This window comes from Bidens hawaiensis, unplaced genomic scaffold (genome assembly GCF_021521415.1).
Source record: "Bidens hawaiensis isolate Kalapana, Puna unplaced genomic scaffold, B.hawaiensis_p1.1 tig00021688_1, whole genome shotgun sequence".
Classification (NCBI taxonomy): domain Eukaryota; kingdom Viridiplantae; phylum Streptophyta; class Magnoliopsida; order Asterales; family Asteraceae; genus Bidens; species Bidens hawaiensis.
In genome coordinates, this window is record NW_027493372.1 from 108,492 (window position 1) to 131,554 (window position 23,063).

The following is a 23,063-nucleotide window of genomic DNA, read 5'->3' on the forward strand; positions in this document are numbered from 1 at the left end:
AATTAAACAATAAGCAAATAATTGGTGTCAGTTGGCCATTGCCTAGCGAATTAGACTCTGGTTACTGTGACGTTGTAAAATCATGCTAGAATGGAATTATGATGGACCTCTCCGAATGTCGTAAAGTAAATCAACTAGACAAGTAGCAAATATGTATTTAATCGTCCAACAAACAATAATCACAATTTGTTAGTTGTGAACAATATATAATAAAAAAATCTTAATAAGTACACATAAAGTTCCAAAAACATTTTTAAAACTATAAATTACGGGGATGATTACTCACCTTAATGACTAGACGAGATAATAATAAAATAAGATTAACCGTGGAATTTTACGTGCTGACAGATCCGGCCCAAAGGAACTTGAAACTTGAAGACAATTAAATATAATTAAAACCAAAAAGATTACCACTGGAATCAGATTAAACAGACATATAAAACTCTTGATATGAAACTTTTAATATTTAAGAGAGTTGATACTGTTTAGAATGCGAACTTCGAATCTGGAGTTGAGTTATGACCATTATACTCAAAATCCCATGATAAAAAAAGTCTTCTGACCCGAAATCTAGGTTTGACCATAAGAAATAGTAATTGAAAATCATAACAATTGACTTTTATGCCCCTTAACGAGTCGGGATCAAATTGACCACCAAAACTCCCTAAATCATTGAAACTGATTGAGGGCTTTTGTTAAGTGAATGACAAAACACGAAAACACAAACAACGACTTACCCGAACGACGATTAGAACTAGGATAATAACAAGGTCAAAGAGTCTTGAAGCTTGAAAGTCAACGAAGGCATGAGGAACTTGAGGAATCTTGAAGAATTGTCAATGGAGAAGAGGAAATTCGTGTCTAAATAGAGGGTGGCTGATGTTGCAGTAGCTTTTAGGGTTTAACACATGTTTTGATTAAATATTAAGAGTTAAACTTGTTTATTATGTAAACAACTCGATTAGGAAACAAAATAATGAATTGATGACAAAATCGGGTCTAATAACTTAAGATTTCGGCGTTAACAACAAAAAATGAATTTGGACATGTTATCACATTATATGACTTAACTCGGGGCTCAATTTTCGTGATTTGGGTCGTGAATAGGTAAGTTTTGGCATTAGATGAAAAATCAAAACAGTTTTGTTGGTCTGAAAGTTGGTCACGCTACGCGACCAACTTAGTGGAACCCATGGCGCTACGCGACAGGCATGATTCTATCATATTTCAAAATTTGACATTTTAGTCCCTGCACTTCCATAAATGCATTTTTTAGCAATTTTAACCGATTTTAAGGCTTCTAAGAGTCGTTGGACGAGTTTAAAAGTTATGAGGATATAAAATAAACTAAACCAAGTTAAAAACTAACAAATGCAAGTTTTTATTAATACGAAATATCCGAATTACATGACCGAGTCTGGTAAAGGCAAACGAATACAATTAAGAAAAATCCTAAATGTTACACTATCCTAGAATATCAAAAATCGTTTGAAAAAAAATATTATTGCTAGTAGTTTCAATAATACCAACAACAGTATCCAGATGTTCAGTTTGTATCGTTTCGTTTTGTCACGGTACTGACATGCTTTGAATGTTGTATAGTTAATTGACGCTAAAAAAATATTTTATTTCGAATACAACTTCATTTTTAATAAAATTTATATCATAATGCTAAATTAATTTAACCACGACCATGTATTTAGTTTTTCTAGAACAGTTAGCTTGTGTTTGTTTTTGCTTATAAGATTTGTAAGGAGCCTATGTCTGCGGGCGCGCAGACATAAGCTTTTGAAGACTGTTTATTTAAAAAAACAAGATCTGAAAACTGCTTTTATGGTCTTAAAAAATACGCTAATATCACAATCTTCACACTTTTTAACATCAAACCAACACCCAATGTCCAACATCACCACCACCATCCGCCACCACCACCACCCACCACCACCGTCCGCCACCACCACCACCCACCATCTGCCGCCACCACCACCCACCATCTGCCGCCACCACCACCCACTACCACCGTCCACCACCACCACCCACCGTCCGCCACCACCATCGTCAACCACTCACCACCACCACCACCACCCACCACCACCACCACCACCCACCGTCCGCCACCACCACCATCAACCACTCACAACTACCACCATCAACCACCCACAACAACATCCATCACCACCACCACCCCCGTCGGCCACAACCACCATCCACTACCACCACCACCCACCATCCGTCGCCACCACGACCCACCGTCCGCCACCACCACCATCAAGAACTCACCACCACCGCCGTCAACCACCCACCACCACCGTCCATCACCACCACCACCCCCGTCAGCCACAACCACCGTCCACCACTATCCACCACCACCATGTAACATCTGACAAAAAATTTCATTAATGTAATCATGATTACCCATCCTAAAATCACTTTATTAATAAAATCTCTCTTTATTAAGGTTTATTATCTTGCAAAGTCAACAAAAAGTCCAAATTTCGGCACGAAACGAGAAAAACGTGCAAACACCTCGGGCAACGAGCCAGAAAGTAAATAAATCATTAGATTGATTAAACAATCTCAAAAAATTCAAAATATATATGAAAACATGTGAGACAACATAAAAATATAATTTAGGAAGACTCAAAACACGAAAATTGGAAAATAAGCAAACACGAGCCAGAACAGGTGCCGGAAAGCACCCCACATAAACTATTTTCAAGAAAATGGTTTTTATGGTCCACACTGTCAGGAATTTGATTTCGTTCAAAGTCTGACAAAAATTATTGAAAATGAAATTCGTTTGGATATCTAAAACACGTAATACGTTAAACAGATAATCGAAAATCACCTAGTTATTAATTAAAACCCTCTCATATCAACTCTTCTTGTAATCATTACCATCTAGAAATTGATGTGTTGGGAACCTTAAAATGCATCCACCTCTCAACTCTATAGCCAACTCAACACACTACTCCCTCTCCCTCTTCTCCCTTAAATAATCGGCCTAAACACCCCCTTTACCATATTCATTCAAAATTCAAAATCAACAATCAAACACACACACACTTAATCAAGAACATGGAGATTTAAATCAAGATCAAAGAGAGGATTAAGGAGCTATTAGGGAGGATTGAAGCTAGGGAACACAAACTACTATCATACACTATTATCACCCTTTTCATCTTTAACAATCTCAAGGAAAGAAGTAAGAATGATTGATTATTTAATATGAATGTATGTTCTTAAGTTGATTGAAAGATTGTTAATGTGTATAGTATATGTATATGTGTGTGTGTGTGCCGTGGGTGTATGTATGTATGAGGAAGGGAGGATCAAAACTTAATACACATGCATACATACATCCTAAAGACTCTATATTGATTAATGGATTTGATGTTAAGTGTGATAATCTCTTAAACTTTTAATGAATTTAAAAGAGTTTGATTCTAGGGTTTGTTTTTAGAATTAAGTTTGAAGTAATTATTGTTTAAAAACTTGTTAATATGGGCTTGGATTGTTGAAAAGTGTTGTCAGAGATGGATAAAACAAGAATGAGTTCATAATTGCAAAAAGTGGGGATTTTTGGTATTAACTTAATTAAGAGATTTTGAACACATTTTTGAATCAAAAGATGTTGTGGGATAAATTAAATGTAAGTAGGATAGGTTGCATGTTAGACTTGATAGTTGAAACTTGATAATTGTTGAAATTACTAAATAAAGAAACTTTAATATAAGAAAAGATGAAAAATGAGATTTTGATGTAAATACTTGTAATAGATGAAATCAATAGGTGATTATTAACAACTTAAAACAAGATAGAATGAATGATTAGAAACTTGAATTAGTTAAAAACATTTTTGAAATAAACAACTTACTAAAGATAGAAACTTTGTTAAATGGTAAATTAAAAGAATAAAATGGAATAGATTATTTAGGATGTATGAAACCCTATCAAACTAACTGAATGAATTAAACATAGAATTGTATTTAATCAAAGTGGAAGAATTAGATTAATTAGAATTATCAAATAATAAAGTTACTAAAATGGAAAACTTTGTTTGAACAACACTTAGAGAATTTATAAATCCATAATTCTTGATTTGAAAGATTGATTAAATTTTGATAAAATATGGGAATAATATAAGATGATTAGTTATAAAAGAATAGAAACTTCAAAAAGATAAAACATGATGATCATGAACACATAGATTCTTTTTAAAAGAAAATGAGAACCTTTGTTTAAAAAGTAATAATTTGGAATTATTGGGAGGTCATAAAATAAGTTAAAATATGGAATTTTAGGATATTTAATAATAATTGAATATCTAAAAACAACAAGCTTAACTAGTAACATTGTTAAGGAAAACTAAAATACGAACTAGGAGCTGAAAACTCGATTAAACGTGTCTTGTGAACATATATAGTCAAACTGCAATTTATGGTAAATTATATCTTATTATATGTGTGTTTAGTTCATAGTATGAGTAGTATAGACTTGTGCAATTTATTTGACTCGTCGGTAACTTAAACGGTCGAAAAATCAACTTTTCGAACGAAACCAGCACAACTATTAGGGATTATTTTAGAACAGCCCCTAAAGTGTTAAAATACTCATGTATAACATAAGTTAATACATGGGAAAATGACAAAATGATAAAACTTAGTCCTAAACGGTTCGTGTCGCGAAAACCGACACGAAAACGTTAAAAAGTTGCTATTTTAAGAAAATATTAAGAAAAAATGAAAATAATATATTTTCACAAGTTAATTTGTAAAACTTGACTAATATTTATGTAACAAGTATTTTCCATAATTTATAAGTTACATTTTAAATGAAAAACCGAAATAATGCATTTTAAGCATAAAACCGACAAAACCGACAAGTTTTGTGAAAAATAGAAGATTAATATTTTCTTAAAAATTTTCAGCAATTGAAACTTAAAATATTTTATTATATTTTAATTGTTTATTAATTAATTTAATAATAGTTAACGGAAAACCGAACTATGTGTACTCGTTTATTTGCTTATATGGTTATGTGTATATTAGAATAAACTTATAATATAAAAAAGAGTTTTGTATAAAAACTAAAATTAATTGTTTATTAACAAAACGTGTTCTAATATAGGACACGGGATTTTTGGAAAACGAAAACTAAAAAACCGTGAATTTCTCTATCGAACCCCTCGATTTTTAACTGGAATTGTTTTCAAACCGATATTTAACTGTGTTTTGGGGAAAAGCATATTCTTTATTAAATATGGATTCGTTGAGTCTAGTTGACTAAATAACAGTTAACCTTAGAAAGTGGCACATAAATATTAGTAGATCTATCGGGGTGACGCCCCCCACTTCCAATCACGTTGGGTTAAAAGTGGGAATAATTTGAGTATGGTATGTATCGGGTTATCAACTATGATAGTCACACGTAATGTTGTATTCTTAGCTAGTTTACAACATCACGATTTGTTTAAAAAGTAAAATGCCTATTGTTTTATGATGTAATGACGGTAGATTACACACGGATTTGTGATATAATGGCAATAGACCATTATACACGGAATATTTTGTATATAATTTGGGGTGTAGTGACGATTACACACGAATTGATATAGGATTTGATTATTATATGGATTATGTCACACCCGGCCCTGAACGGCGGAAACAGCCGGGCGCGCACGAGTGGGGATTGATAATTAAGCACGGGCCATTGCAAAACATTCAAAGATTTTTATTGCGCATGAAAGGTTTAGTACAAACACATTACATTGTTCAAAGATTACATAAAAACATCCAAGTATAAAACTGAAGATTTCCTCGCCATATCCCCTTGTGCGGCGGGAGTAACCGTGCGCATCGAGGGGATAAAACCAAAATCTTCCAAAAAGCTTGTTTTAGATGCTCTGCGTGTGGTGCTCTAAGTGTGACTCCATGCGCTACTTAGTTATCTCCTGAAAGACACGTAAAAACATTTGAATCAGTATAAACTGAGTGAGTTCACAAGTTTTAGTGACTTGATAAATCGTATTGCATCATAATCCTGATAAAAATCATTCTGAAACATTTCTGACAACATCGTTAACACATGCTTAGTAAAACCATATTAAGACATAGTTCTGACAATATTCTGATAGAGTCGTTCCGCGGATTACGCGCGAACAACCTTGGATACTGTGCTCGTCTGTGTAAGTGGCGCGGCCACTACGAGCTAAAATAACGTACTACCGTCACGCGGGTTACGCGCGAAAGTCTGGAAAACTGTGCTCGTCTGTGTAAGTGGCACAGCCACTACGAGCTAATACTACCGTCCCGCGAGCTTACGCGCGGACGTTGTGCCGGAACACAAGGCGCTCGTCTGTGTAAGAGGCGCGACCTCTACGAACGGGCTCAATCCCATAGTACTGCCCCATACTTAGGCACTCGTCTGTGTAAGAGGCGCGATCTCTACGAGTGGGCGGATCAAACCAGCAGTCCCTACCCTTCGAGTTCCATTAGTAAAGTGATCACTTACTCGGGTTCTTGCGCACATATATCGATAACCATAGATAACCGTCGTATTGTTCATCATAAAACATAACTCAAACACAATCATTTGCATAACTTGTAAGTACACCTCGATAAAACATGATATAAACACATAATTGTTTGCATCGCTTGTAAGAGTATCATGGTAAGTTATCATTTTAGTACGTGTCCCTCGCCCCGAAAATAGTTTAAAATAGTGAAAACAGTGAAAATAGGGGCTGTGAGACTCACCTGTGGTTCTTGTTAAGAGATTAAACAGGATTCAGGTTTCTTGGTGTTGGCCTCGGATTTGAAGGTCTAGAATGCGATTAATTTAACAAGAAATATATATTAATATCAAGAAATAGGAGAATATGAAGGTTGGAAAGTAGATCTCAAGGTTATAACTGGGCTTACCTAGTTTCCAGGAATGAAAACGAAAATCAAACGGATGCTTGGAAGCAGAATTTCAGTTCCAAGAGAGAAGTTTGAAGTGTGTTTGAGAGATAATTTAGGTTACTTATTTATAGATAAACTCAAGGGAACACAATCCCTTGCTTTAGGGGATTATAATCTTTTGTAATGATGATAAAGTATGGAAATTATTATTATTTATTAAAAAGAGTAGAAAAGTGGATCAAAGATTCTGATTTGATTTGGACAGGACATGCAGATTTGTGGTTGGTGAGGGTGGGTGGCTGACAGTTGACTTTTACAGTTTGCTTTTTCAGTGCTTTTAACAGTGTACAGTAAAAAGTAGAAATTTTCTGAAACACGCTACCGCCCCCTTTTAGGCGGGAAATAATTTCCTTAAATCTGGACATTTTGACTAAGTGTTCTGCGCGTAAAACTTTGTGCGCATAGCTTCCTGCGTGAAGGATATTTCTGCGTGAAGGCTGTTCCTTTGCTGCGGGTAGGTGCTTAACCTTCTTGCAGCCAGGGGCATTGAGTTTCATTTGTAGATTCTCCAGATGGTCCTGGTGTTTCAACATAGTGATCAGTTATGTTGAAGTCAATTTCACCTTGGAGCTTCAGACAAACTAACTCTCAATGCTCCCGCCATGCGGGGAGGTTAGTTCCCTTTCCGCACGCGCATAAACGGTTGAGATGCACCCGCCTTAGCATCATGCGGGATGGTCAACCCCTTAGACAACGTAAAGTTATAAGTTATGAAAACGTAAAACCAAAATACTCACGCATGGCGCATACAGCAAATGCCCACGCTGGTTCTTACTTGACGTGCTCGCGCCGGGCGCACATAACATGCCCGCGCTGACTCTAACATACGCTCGCGCCGGGCGCACATAATGTGCCCGCGCTGATTCTTAACATAGCGCGCTCGCGCCGGGCGCACATAATGTGCCCGCGCTGATTCTTAACATAGCGCGCTCGCGCCGGGCGCACATAATGTGCCCGCGCTGATTCTTAACATAGCGCGCTCGCGCCGGGCGCACATAATGTGCCCGCGCTGATTCTTAACATAGCGCGCATATCATACACAATCACCTAATTATTAGGTTGATTACTTAGTTTATAGGGTTGGGAGATTACCGGGTGTCACAGATTATGTTTTTGATTCATATATATATATATATATATATATATATGGACTATTTTTATATAAAGGGAAACTCACCAACACGTTGTGTTGATCGATATTTTAATATACTTTTCAGGTAAGTGAAGATTTCGAGGTGGCATGAAAAGGAGGGCGTGTGGTTTTTGAACAAAGTTGAAATAATATAAACCGTACATTAGCACGTGTAAGAAAACTCTGATATTGTAAAATATTTTCTTTAATAAAAAGATGATGCTTTTATTATTAATTATCTATTGTTATTGGCTATCGGCATCTGTCATAACCCGAACAACCTAAGTTAAGTTTTCCGCTGTGTTAAGTTAAGACATCCGGGGTGTGACACACCACCCACCGTCCGTCGCCACCACCATCCACCACCGCCACCGCCACCACCATCCACCACCACCACCTCGCCGCCACCACCCACCACCACCGTTCATCACCACCACCACCCATTGTCAGCCACCATCACCGTCCACCACTCACCACCACAACCGTCCATCACCACCACCCGCCGTTCACCGCCTACCACAATCGTCTACCACCACCCACTTTCATTGTTCGTACACCCCTACCAATTATTTTAGCAGTATACAAACATTAACTGACTTTTATCTACTGTAATATATATGATAGATAATTAATTTTCAGCTTATGCATACGATATCCAATGTATAAAACAAACAGTATTATATTTTTAGATTGCAGACATTCAGACCACATTTTCAATTGTAGATATTAAATCAGATGAAATCAGATTGTAGACACTTTTTGTCTTAAAAAACAAACTAACACCTTAATAAATACAATTTACTGGAGAAGGTTATAAAGTCATATTATTAATAAGATAAATGGTTAAAAAACGCTTTATTTATAATAAAACTTTGTTTTTTTAAATATTTTATATCAGTTTGTGAGAACTTTTTTATTTTCCGCAACCGTTTATTTAGTTTCTCTAAAAAGTAAACGTGCTTTTAGTACTTTGTTTATTTACAATGGTTTGCGTAACCCCAAAAGTTAATTGGTGGTATGCCGAAAAGGGGTATCGATATATGTTTGATCACATTGATTAAAAATCACAAAATTAAATTCCTATTTCGCTTTCGATAGATAATACCGACATCTGTATCGATGTTCATTATGTATCTTTGCTATTAAATGGTTTAAAGACATTAAAAGCGATTTAAACATGAGAGGTGAAACTGTAACTTTGAAAAGAAAAATTATTGTTCTTTTTTTTGTAAATTGTATATATTTTAAATAATACGGATTTGTCAAAGGTGATTTAAATATAAGGTATGTGAAATGTGGAACTCATGGCTCGTTTGAATTCGACTTGTTTTTACATAAATGAATCGGGAAAAACCAACTTTGTTTGTAAACGAGTCAAGCTCAAACCTAGACAAGTTTGTTTATTGGCTCATTTAGTTACATTAACTCAATAAGCTTAACTTTTAATGTTTAAAAGTAATAACTCAAACAATTCTTCTTTTTTGTTAAAAATATATATTATTTTGGTTATCAATACCTAATATAGATTAGGCTTATTCTTCAAGTTATTTTTTCCTATATATACATATCATTGTATCTTATTGTAATAGACACATGGTTAATGAAATCTCCATCTTTCTCCCTGCATCTCTTTCTCACATGTTTGGCTATTAGGCTTGTTTCACAACACGTTATTAGCACGACTTGCTTTTGGGGTTGGTTCGTATCATTAGGTAAGTCAGTCTTGTATTATCATTGTTCTTTATTCTCTAAAACATAAACCATATTATAATTCTTACAATCCCAGGTTGCTTTAGAGATTTGTTTTGTTCTTCTCTAAAATCTCTCAAAACAATCCCTCTTTGAAATTCATACAGGCTTGGGTTGAACGAGACTTGTATTTATTTTTTCAATACGATTATAAAATCATGTCTTTTAAAATAAATTACTTTCGGAATGAAAAGACATATCAAATATAATAGATTGTTTGAAAACAATTTATTTTTGCCTCTGATATTTTATTCAAGTCAAAGTCGATCGATTAGAAGTTTTTTTTTCTATAATTAACTAGTTTGAGGCCTGTATATTATACGGATAATTGATGAAAAATTTAAAAGAGAAAATTATGATTTGCATCTATGTGCTTTAGTGGCACGCAATGCGCAAAATTGGACTCGGGCTTGTAAAGTGCTCCCACCCAAAAAGCATAGGGAAGCACATTATAACTTTCTCATTTTAAAATTTAAACATTAAGAAAGATACAATCAACACGAAATTGTCATATATTGTTAATAGAATCACAACTTACATTGAAATTACAGAAATTACAAAAGAAACATTACACAAATACTTTAGAAATAAAAAAATTTACTTGTACACTACATTTGTGCTTGTATTAGTCAGATTACCTTGTTTATCAATAATCAAATTTTTTAGCACATGACTGCTTGTAACTCTTGACAAGGCAACATATAACCGTCCATGTAAGAACAGGGGTTATTTCAAGTAAAAACATATATGTTGGTTATTTTTTTATTTAATTGGATACTTTTAATAATATTATACTAACAAACTCTTAATACAAAGTATTATACTAATTGAATCGGAAGTTTAATGAGCATGATAAATTTGTTGTCACCAACCGATCTGTAATGAAATATTTTAAATTATTTATTTATTTATTATAATTAAAAGTCATATAATCAAGGAGTATATGAAATAGTTGAAAGTATTATACAAGGAATGCAATTGGCATAAATATGAAAAAAAATACTAACCTGTTTGCTGTAGTTGTGAAAACGTTGATTACTATATGAGTTAACAAAGTACCACATGATTTTCTTATATATAGTACTTGAAAATATTAGATAAATAATGTTTTAAACTTTGAATACTAATATCGTGTGATTAGTGATTATTTTAAGAAGAAGTTGCAATATTTAATTAAATTGATATATCTTTATCTCTATAATTATTTAAAACAATTAAAAAATCATGATTATAGTTTTCAAAATAATGAAAGAATTCAAATTTACAGGAAACAATAATGGTAAATGAGCTGACCAGATTAAATAAAAAAAACCGTTATTATAGCTTGATCATATTAGACCCTTGATTTCTTCCTTAAAAAAATTCACCTAAAATAATTTATTGATTTATATTTAGGAAAAATTGAAAAATCAAATCACTCACATTTATATTAGTTAAAAGTGTTAATTAATGAATATCTATAATTTGATACATATTCTGTGTGATTAGATAATTTCGTTTGGAAAGTTGTTGAAATATTAAACACATAGTAAACTATGATTGTTTTCACACTTATATATGTATTAATAAGAAAAAATATATAATTTAGTACTTGATTTTAAGGTTTAAAACTAATAATATTCGTATGATTAGAGTGTTAGGAAGACAACAGGAAATTGTAGGTTTTCAAAGTTTCAGCTAAAACTAATAATGGTTTTAATATTTACCTAAAATTCTCTTAATTTTAAAAATATTAATAAAGTGAGTTTAATGAAAATGTTAAAACTTTGCACATTAAGCAAAATATAGTCAACAAAAATATGAATAACAAAAAAACAAACTAATGGTATCTTAGTTATGAAAAAAACGACATAATGAAAAGTTTTAAATAGCTAATAAATCGTGACTGTAGTTTTTCATATAAACAAAGAATTCGAATTTTTAGGAAGCATGGCAAATGAGTTGACCAGATTCAAAATTATGTTTGTTGAATTTATGTTTTTGAAAAAAAGCTAAAAAAATAAGAATGGTTAAGGGAATGACAAGTGGCATAAATAAGTAGTCTTTTATTATAATAGTAGATATGATCTTTATAGTAATGATAATATATTATAAATATTGTATAGTTTATCATGATATATGTCTTACATGGATTAAACCTAGTGGGTGACTAATAATTTGTTGTATCACGTTATGAACTGATATTTAATTTACCAGAATTATAATTTTTGGAAATATATATATGACCAACATTGTTGCCTACACAAATTTGTTTACAATTTTGTATTTTTTTGTTCTTTTTCTTTGCTTCTTTTATCAATCCACGTTTAAGCTAAATTTTGGTTTGCTATAGTTCATGTATCTTAGAAATAATATTTTATTATAAATTTAATTCAAGAGAGAATGATCAAAATTGCAACATGAAATTCTTTATTGTTATGCTTATCTCTAGATATTATGGTATTCAAAAGATACACTTGTATTTTTTGTCTACTAATTTTTATACTTAGCATATAATTCTTTAGCCAAGTAATATATTACGTGAATTTTATTTCAAGTAAGTTAAAGAAGATTTTGATGCTTTAATATAATTCTGTATTTCTGTATATTAACCAAATTAAATTTCCCGACAGAAATTAATAAAGAATATTGTGTTATACATATATTATTAATACTATAAAGAATGTTGTGTGACACACGAATATTAATTTTGTAATTTGGATTGTTTGTGACTACCATGTGTATTTAAATTCCTTCTACAATAGCCATATTTGTTGCAGTTAAAGTATCTCTAACTCTATAAGTTTTAATGCTATTAAACTAAATTCGTTAGCTTTAACAAGAGTTTGTAAGATGTTTAGTAAGTAATGGTAAATATCAATTAATTGATGTTAGATCTTAATAAATTATAAAATCAAAGTCATTGATCCCTTTTAGTATTTGGTAAATACACAAACCATGTTGTATTTTGAGACGACTCTTGATATTGCCGCTTGTTCACATCTTTTCATTGTTTAATTTTGAGATGATTTTTGACCTTAATATACAAGTCTTCGTTGCACAGTAATTATAATAGACTGTAACATCCCGAAATTTACTAAGAATAATATTTAATATATTATTTATTTATGGTGAAAAAGTTTACTTAAGTCAGTAGAGAAATAAAATAATAAAGATGGAATAATAAGTAGGCTAATAGATGAAATTAATTATGGACCAAAAAGAAAAGATGTGCCTAAGGTCCATGGGCTTAAGGGAGTATAAATACCCCTTAAAACCCTAATCTTTTCCATTTTCATACATTTCCACACCATAGCCTACGCCATCAAAACACACACTTAACCCAATTCCCATTTTTGAGAAAACCACCCATAAAGAAACAACGATTCCCGGATATCTAGCCGTCGGATTAGTCTCAAATTTTAACTGAGTGTTCATAGCATATATATGAAGATTTCTACCGAACAGATCTTCGATCAGAGGTCAGGAAGTACGGTTTTTATTAGCAAAACCCTAGCAGCTCAAAAATGAAGATTCCGGCGACTATTCATCTTTTCCGGCGACTGTAGCGGCGGTTTCTGGCGAAGGTGAGCTGATGGGTTTGTAGATCTGGGCGAGACGGTTCCGTGGCCGCTTGAATCACTCAAATCCGAATTCGTTTGATATGGTTTTGGTCTATTCGAGTGATTCGAACAAAAACATCAAAGGTACGTTTTTGTTTGTTAATAAGGTTTACTTTTCGTGTACGGATTTACATGAAAATTGATAGGATGATGAATCGGGTCATGATTATTGACAAAGTAATGAACTTGATAGTTAACGGGTTAGTTGGCTCGTTTCGGGTAAAACGAGTAGTGTTCGGTTTACGAAAAGGACGGGTAAACGAAGTCGGTTTTGCATGAAACTTGGTAGGGTAGTAAACCGAACCTTATTATGTGATAAAAATGTGAACTTGATTATTAAAACGAATTTAATGGACTCACGATTAAATATGGTACATAAAGGAAAACCTAGATCTAGTCTAGAACGTTTTAAACCTATAAAGGTTTATGCTTTATGCTTAAAACGGATTAGATCTTGGTGAAGTGATGCTAAGGAACGTAAAACGGTTAAGGAGGTTGGGGTTTAGGTGATTAAAAGGGTAATCATGGACCGATTAACCGTTATTTAGCCTAAAATAGAATTAAAGATAGGAAAATTTGTGCTGAAAGCATCAGACAAGGGTTCTCGGACCTGAGCCTCCATATGGGTTCTCGGTCAATGCGAGAACTCGGTCAACATGAGTTCTCGGTCAATTAGAGATTTCGGTGACCATGTGTTCTCGGTCAAGAACATAGGTTCTCGGCCAAGAACAAAGGTTCTCGGTCTGGAACAGTGTTCTCGGTCAACACATGGGTTTTCTGCCGAGAGTTCTTGGCCACTTGGGAAGTGTTGTGGTCTGTGGGCCTAACCCAACTAGGTCCAAAAGCTAAAGTGATCAGTAGCCTGATCTAGCTAGATAGCCCATATGTAATAATTAGACAAACAAGCCCAACTTAGGAAAAGTGTCGGTTAGCTAAAATACCAACTTAATTGATTATATGTTTAATTAACAGATATATATTTAACAGTTAGTCGTGCTCAATTAAAAAGAGGGATTACGATTAATGGTGAACACAACAGAATCCATGTGAGTTTCTAGCCCCACTTCTGTGTTATGTTTTCGGGGCTGTGTGCATACTCGATGTGATTGTTAATACATTTATCCTAAGTGATAAGTGTATGCCTTATGTGATTATGTGAAAAGTAAGAATGATTGCTTGTCGGTACGTGAACGATCTTCGGATATTGCACGTGCTGTCAAGTTCTAATGCTATGTATGAGATATAAATGATATGTATGTATGTTATGAATGTAAGAGATAGAAAGTATGTATGAGATATAAATGATATGTATGTATGTTATGAATGTGAGAGATAGAAAGGCAGAAAATGGACTGCACCCTAATAATATCCAAGGCAGAAAAGGGACCGAGCCCTTAATAATCTCGAGGCAGAAAAGGGACTGGACCCTAATAATATCCAAGGCAGAAAAGGGACCGAGCCCTTTAATAATCTCGAGGCAGAAATGGGAGCGTACCCTAATAATTTCCGAGGTAGAAGAAGGGACCGGACCATAATAATTTCCGAGGCAGAATAAGATAGAGTAAAGTAGAATTTTAAATATGAAAGTATGTACGTATGTATGTAAAGTATGCTATGTTATTAACTAGAACTCACTCAGCGTAGCTGAATTTTAGTATGCACACAGGTGAGTAGGATGAGACAGCTCGCTTGAGGGGAATACTTAGCATTGAATAAGAGGCTGGCATCGGAAGACTCGAGACGTTTATGTTTATTGTTTTGTTTATTTTGAAAGACATGATGTATGTTTTAAATCAAGTTATGGATTTAAGTAATGTTTTATGAAAGTTTAATATTCCGCGTATGTTTTATTAACTCTGATGAATAGAACTATGTTGATGAGTAAATCCAACGTCCAAATGTGAGGCACCGGTAACGGGGCCTTACATAGACCTAGTTTTTTATACATAGAGTTTTGATATAACTATCTTGATAACTTTTTAACAGAATGTATTTGATGTATACATTGTATTCTGTATGCTATGATTTATTTATAAGTATTTGTTGGTGTGACACTCGAAGTGTCATACTCCCTAATCTCATTATTTTTTAAAGGTCATAAGATTCAAGACCATAAAATTACACTCGAAGTGTTATGTAATTACTTCTCTTTGTGAATGTGTATATGCATTGATCATTGCGATCATGGACATAACTGAAAAATTGTAACAATGATTATATTAATAATGAAATCGACCACCACATGTGGCAAAGAGATTGATCATATATAAGAACAAAATGTGAAAATACTAAAGGGAAATCACATGATCGTTTGAAACGATAATACAATGTTCTTTCATATTTATAGTCTTGCATTAAAGAAGCATACTACATATACGATAAAAAACCTAAAGTTTATGGATCATGATTATCTAATGGCATGACCGGTTATACCACACCGAGTCAATGATGTGAAATATATTGAGGAACCAAGTGATTCTTCATAATACTTATACATGCATATTGCACTCAAGGGAAAGCATTTATTTACCAACTGAAGGAGGGTGTGAATCCCTAGATGTTATGGAATTGAGAAAAGGATACACATATCTTAATATGATATCATTTAGTGTTTTCAAAATCGATGCATCGTCTAAATGGTTATCATGATCGCAACTTCATGTTTGCATGATCATATATGGCTTAGCTAATAAAATAGCAAGCATATTAATCCAGATTGGTATATTTACATTCGGTTAGAATTTGATTCCCAAGTTAATAATGATCATTGGAATAAGTGTTAAACTTCATAACAAATTATGTTCTTACATAAATTTGTTTTATTAAAGACGATTACTCAACGTCTGTAATTTGTTGCAAAGGCAATTATCACGAGAGCAAATGTTCATGTTTTGTATTTGAGTACATATGATTTTACATGTCTTTAAACTAATTCACATCAAGCCAACAAGTTATGATACTTCCTCCCCACTGCAATTGGTTTTTTGTCAGTAACCAAATATTTCTCATCTAATATTTCGTGTGTATTATATACTAAAATTAATCTACCACAAGACACAAAGATGAGGCCACAAAGGAAGTTAGGAATTTATGTCGGTATTAAATATTATATATGATTAAATACTTAGAGCCATTAATGAGATATTTGCTTATGGCTCATTGGTTTTCACTTTACTGAATCGATGTTCCCAACATCAGGGGGAGATATAAGGCAGTTGGAAAATGAAATTAGTTGGAATGAATTATCATTGATTCTCAAATTAAATTATAGAAACTGAAAATTCAAAGGATAATTCATGTATACAACTTAACGAATCAATTACCGGACAATTTACTGATTAAAATAGAGTGTCTATCTTGGACACATATACCAACTGCTAATACTCCAATTAAAGTTGTCTAAGAAGGACAAAAACATATTGATAATGTGTCTGTTACACGCGTATAACATGGTAGACCAATCGATTCCAATGGTAAAATTTCCTCGCAAATTGGAGCAAGTAATAAAGATGGTCAAGTCGAGGTACAATAAATGGTCTTTTAAAAGACATTAGACATGATGGTTATTGAAAAACCTCAGGTACCTGAAAACAAAGAGCTCTTAGTAAATTATATTGTATCATGTCTATAAAGATATATGAAATCGAAATAAAGTCAACGTCGTTATAATTTTATTTATATATATAATTAGCGCTTGAAATGATGATGAGGATCAAGATTCTAAATCTGCCTATGAAAAATGATTGGCCGAAGTGGAAAGACGCAAACAGGGCAGAGTTGAATTCTCTAAATAACTAAAAGTTTGTTGGACCAGCAGTCCGTACGACTATGTTGTAAAATGTGTTAGATACAAACAGGTCTTGTATATGAATTATGAAAATTCATCAAGTGATATAAGGCAAAACTGATGACACAATGATTTTACAAAGACCCATGATTAAATATGAGGAGACACATTCTCCAATGGTGGAACCAATGATTTTCCGACAACTAAACAATATGGTAATATAAAGAGAGAATTGATATGCATCCAATAAATATTGTTATTCAGTTGATACTGAGAGTTTACAAGAAAATCTATGAAGGATTCGAATTATCAAATCATGTAAAGTAAGTTCTCGAGAACATAATGATTGTTGTGTATAGAGTCATATTTAATACTTTACGATTATTGAATATGTTTAACATAAATGGAACTCCTGAAGAGTTTCCTAAGGTTGTTGTATACTTGAAAGGTTACTTGATGCATATTAATGATGAAATTCTTGTGCATCAATAAATATACACATAGAAGAGAATACACATGATGAGTACAATATCTCAATAAACAAAGAAATTGTACAAAATGGAGTTTTGATATGTGACACAAAATTATGTGTTAATGAGCAAGTTTATGCAGCAAAAATCCTGGAAAAGTGAATGTGTATGTATAATTTGTCAAGTTGACAAGAAGTACATGATGGATTGGTGAATGCATGGATTTATGCTTACTACGTATGGACTAAATTATTCGAAATGAGTTTGGCACAAATCAAGAGATATTTTGATAAAGGGGGAGATAAGTTGGATATAATTAGTCATACTTTTATCAAAATTTCACTCTTAAAAGGTCATTATAATCATAGTTTACAATGATTTCATTGTACATATCACCGGGAGAAACTTATGAGCTTTTAAAGAGATGTTTCTTTTTGAAAGACATTGACACAGTGTGATTATTGTTCGACTTATAGTTCGAGTATTTATGTGTAATTATATATTTATATGTTTATAATCCATCACAGATCTATGAAATGTTGAGACATTTTACCATGGACAAATATAATTCTTTTAGCATGTTAAAGGATGCCACACAATGACTCTTTATAATTTCCTATCTAAATATGAAATATTATTGGTTCAAAAATACTATAATTAAATGCATATATGCATTATGTTATACAGTTAGCTATATATGATTATTATTTTCTTTATTTATGTTTATCGGCATGTGTCTTGCTAGGAGACATCAGAATGGGTTAAAACATGTATTTCAGGTATGAAAGATATGTTTTTATATTTTACTAACCCATCAAAACAAGTTTGGTTCGTCTTGTTGATGCAAAGAAACACAACAGAATCATAGTGTTTACCAGATGAAGCAATAGAAGTTTTCACGTGAAGATCATACAACATTATTCAACTTAAAGATTCAAATGTCAAGGGACAAAGACACAAATGATTGACTACAAAAGTTTTGGGTAACTTTCACAGAAGATCGATATTTACCATTTTAAATGATATATAAATCAGGGGAGACAATACGCGCTGCACTCTTTTTCCTTTAGCTATGGTTTTGTCCCACTGGATTTTCCTAGCAAGGTTTTTAATGAGGCAACATATCCAAGCGTATTGAGTTGATAACCAAGGGGAGTCTTATAAATATATATCATTATGGTTATCAATACCTAATATAGATTAGGCTTATTCTCCAAGTTATCTTTTCCTATATATACATATCATTGTATCTTATTGTAACACATGGTTAATGAAATCTTCATCTTTCTCCCTGCATCTCTTTCTCACATGTTTGCCTATTAGGCTTGTTTCACAATATTTTTGTCTTTCTTGGTTAAGTTTTACATCAATGTTAGCTCTTTAATTGTATTAAATTTGTTTAAAGAATTTGTATTAATTAGTCTTCGTCAAAATTTACGAAATAAATGAATTGGCTTGATGAGCTATAGGCTTACTAGAGTTTTTTACGAGCTGAGATAGAGCTAAATAACTAGTTGATCTGAGATTAATTGTATAACTTAAAGCTCAAGTCTAAGCCTAATCTGGTTCGACTCGCTCATTAAACAGGCATATGCAAAACCTGAGTTGTCCATATTTTATAACTAAAGTTAATTAGCATGTGTTAATTGAATCCTAAATAGTTAGGAATAAGAATCATACCTCGTTATAGAGGGCTTATGATGATGGTTGTTAAGAAGTGTAATTATATTTAAACATTTTTATCTGCTGAGTAATCTCCTTTGGATACCTTCAATAAAGTTTTGCATGTAATTCATGCAATTTTACACTTTTTAAGTTTTTATGATTTTGATATTTCATAAATATATATTTTTTTAAATTGGTTTGGATGATATACCAACTCTTCCTTTCCCAATTTAAGAAAATTGGGTTTTAGTTAAATACACATTTAGACTTAAAAAAAATGTATCTTTATTATTGCTTGAATGAAAAGGGATCATGTATTTTTTGTTGTAGCCTTAAATCAAGACATCTTTCGTCAAAATTCACATTTTTTTTGCAAATGTTTTTTTCATCCGTACTTTTAACAAAGGTTAAAAGTCCACTACATTTTATCTGATATATATAAACAAAATATTTAAAAGATTTTTAGTTGTTTCTTACTTTCTCTTAAGTCATCATATAGTTTTATTTATAAAATGAGACTTCTCATGCATTTGACATTTTGACCCAAATTAACAAGGATGCGTTTCACCAAACTCAGATAGCCTTTAAACGGGTTATAAAATCTTGTTAAATTAAAAAATAATTTTACCAAATACTTTATATGAAAATCCCACAAAAAAGTAGAGATATATTAAAAATTAATATTCGATATTTAAAAAGAAAGATATTATTTATAATTAATAAACAATTATTTAGTAAAAAAAATAAGCGGGTCAGTGGTATCATCAAACCCAAGGTGTTTTAAAGTCGGGTTATAACATCTTATTTATTTGTGAAACTCTTTTATCATCAAACTCTAAGTTTATTATTAAATGGCTTCCTTACAATAAATAAAATTAAAATCCAAAATAATATATAAACATTAGAAAAAAAATAATGTAAAACAACCACGTAATACAGGGATAAAAAATAATTAGATTATAATTTATGTTTAAATATTGTTTTGTAGAAAATAATTTCTAATATAAACATATATTTTTTCAATTTTTTTTTTATTTAAACTATGAAACAATCCAATAAAATTAACGAAAAGCATATATATTGTTAATTTAAATAATCTGATAGCAACGTTGATTTAACGGTACATGCAGTGGCTAGACATAAATGTTAACACAGAAGACATTGGTTCTATTAGTGAAACTGGAAACGACAAATATTGTTTCTTCCAGAATTAATAGTCCAAAAAAATATATATGCTATGGAAGAAAACATTGCTTAGAATTATTTGGTCGAATTAATTTTTAAAGGGCACTTGCATAATAATAATAATAATAATAATAATAATAATAATAATCTAACTATACTATTAAAACAACACAAGTAATTGTCACATGACATTTAACTAGACACTCCACATATGATGCCAAGTAAATGTCATATCACTATTTCTTATTATGCTATGATCCATGACTCGTTTTTATATTATAACCCATGACCCATAAGGCTTTATAAATTTTTGAAAAATAAAATTATTATGTGATACGGGTTTCAAACCTAAGACATTGTGTTTCAAACCAAAAGTGCTTACCAACTCCACTAAAGTGGTAATTCTGTTTGATTTATTGACCTTGACATATATAAATGTGATTGTTCTTCAAGGATAAAACCAGAACTATGTTTAATTATTAACATTTTCATAATTCATAATATCACATTGTCTTCTCATATCTCTTAACACATCCATTTAAGATTTTTCGTCGTTTATCTTTTTATTTTAAAATATAATATATTTTTATTTATTTTTCTTTTACAAAAAAACCTTATTCTTTATAAATTTAGTTTTTAAATCCATGGACAACATTTTGTTATAAATATCATTTTTATATACACAATATTTGATATAATAATATCGGTAATTCGGTATTAGTGTTTTATTTTATATAAATCAAACATCAAGATTTGGTTTTCCACTTAAAGTTATAGTGCATAATATATCAAAAACTTAATAAAATAAGTTATAAATAAAAATTATTATATGAAATAAGTGAATTTACGGATTACATATAATAGTTTTTTTATTTTTATTATGTTTTCTACCGGTGTGAAGCACGAGCTCTAACCTAGTAATAATTATAAAGATTAAATCGGAGTTGGTTTCTTGGAATTTGATATATCGAGTTCATTACAAAAGGGTGGACGAAATACTCAAGGGGTGGGTTCGGTTTGGTCTTCAGAGGAACACTTACCCCAGGTTTCTTGGGACAACAAAATTTTCATCCTTAACGGCTTCATCATCTGGATCATCCTGAACGTTGAACAGTCAAACAAACACAAAATCAGAACTAACCTTTGATTTTGGAACCAAAATTGATGAATTTGCAACCTATATATATATATTCTTTTTTTTTTTGAGGGGGGGGGGGTCGATTTAATCATCCCTAGCCTCAAAAACATGTTGATTTCTTGAATAATGTGGTGTTGTCATATAAATTTCTTCCAAACGGTATATAAGACAATAAGAGGCTTCTTGCAAGTCTCTTAATGATTCTATTAAGAGGTTACTTTTGAACCAGTCAGCATTAAGTGTGTTTGGTTTAATAAAATGACACGTCAGCAAAATCTCTTACTTATTAAGCTTCAAAATGTTATTGAATGAAAATTTTTTACCTCTTTGTTCATTCACATGTGTTCATAACCCTTGGTTTGCTACACACGCGTCACATCCTTGACCCACCACCACATCGGCGAACCCAACACAGAGTTAACATTTACTGGTTCATAATCTTTTAACCATTCAAACTCTTACTGATTCAGAGGTTGCCAAACAACCACTAAGAGTACAAATTCATGATCATTGTTTTTTTACATATAAAAATAACGATTTTGTTAGTGTGATCGTTGAAACCTGTTGGGCCTAGTTTTGTGGTTTGAGCTTGTTTATATTTAGTTGGTCTTGGATTTTGGGTGCACATGTAAACCGAGAACACTTATGTGTTCTCGGTGGGCTAGTTGTTGTTTGGGCCGGCCTAGGTGTTTGGTTATCCTATATATAGTTTACATCTTGTATAGGAAAAAAGGTTGTTCACTTCCAGTTTGTGTTTTGATTGTTTTGTAAGTGCTTAAGCACCTTACGTATTCAATAATATACGTGTGTTTTGAAGCAACCTTGTGTTATTTACTAGTTCTTCTTTGTGTTCTTGAATCACCGAGTGTTGGTATTCCGCACCAATACTCGTCTGGTTGATATCATATTGTAGTGATCCAGATTTGGGACTTACAATTGGTATCAGAGCCTTTGACGAACTCAGGCTCGGTATTGTGATATCAACGATTCAAGAATATCACCTGCAAGATTACAAGGTGTTTTTCCGGCGAGGCTGTGTTCGGAGAAGAAGATTGAACTAATTTTGTATAAAGATTGGATTTGACTTGGAATTAAAATCAAATTCCACTTTATTTGGAAAGTTGTTTCAATTCGGTTGAGGCTTTCTTTGGTTTTCGGCTCCTTGTAGATCTCGGTCAAACAACTGGTCAACTAGTGAGTTCTCATCTGACTTTCTTGGTTTTCGGCCGCTAACCATCAGTGTTCTCGGTCAAGAATTCATCAACAAGTGAGTTCTCGGTCTGTTCCTGTTCTCGGTCAAGACTTGGTCAATATTCAAGTTTTCGGTCAACAAATATTCAACAACTTGAGTTCTCGGTAAAAGGGAATTT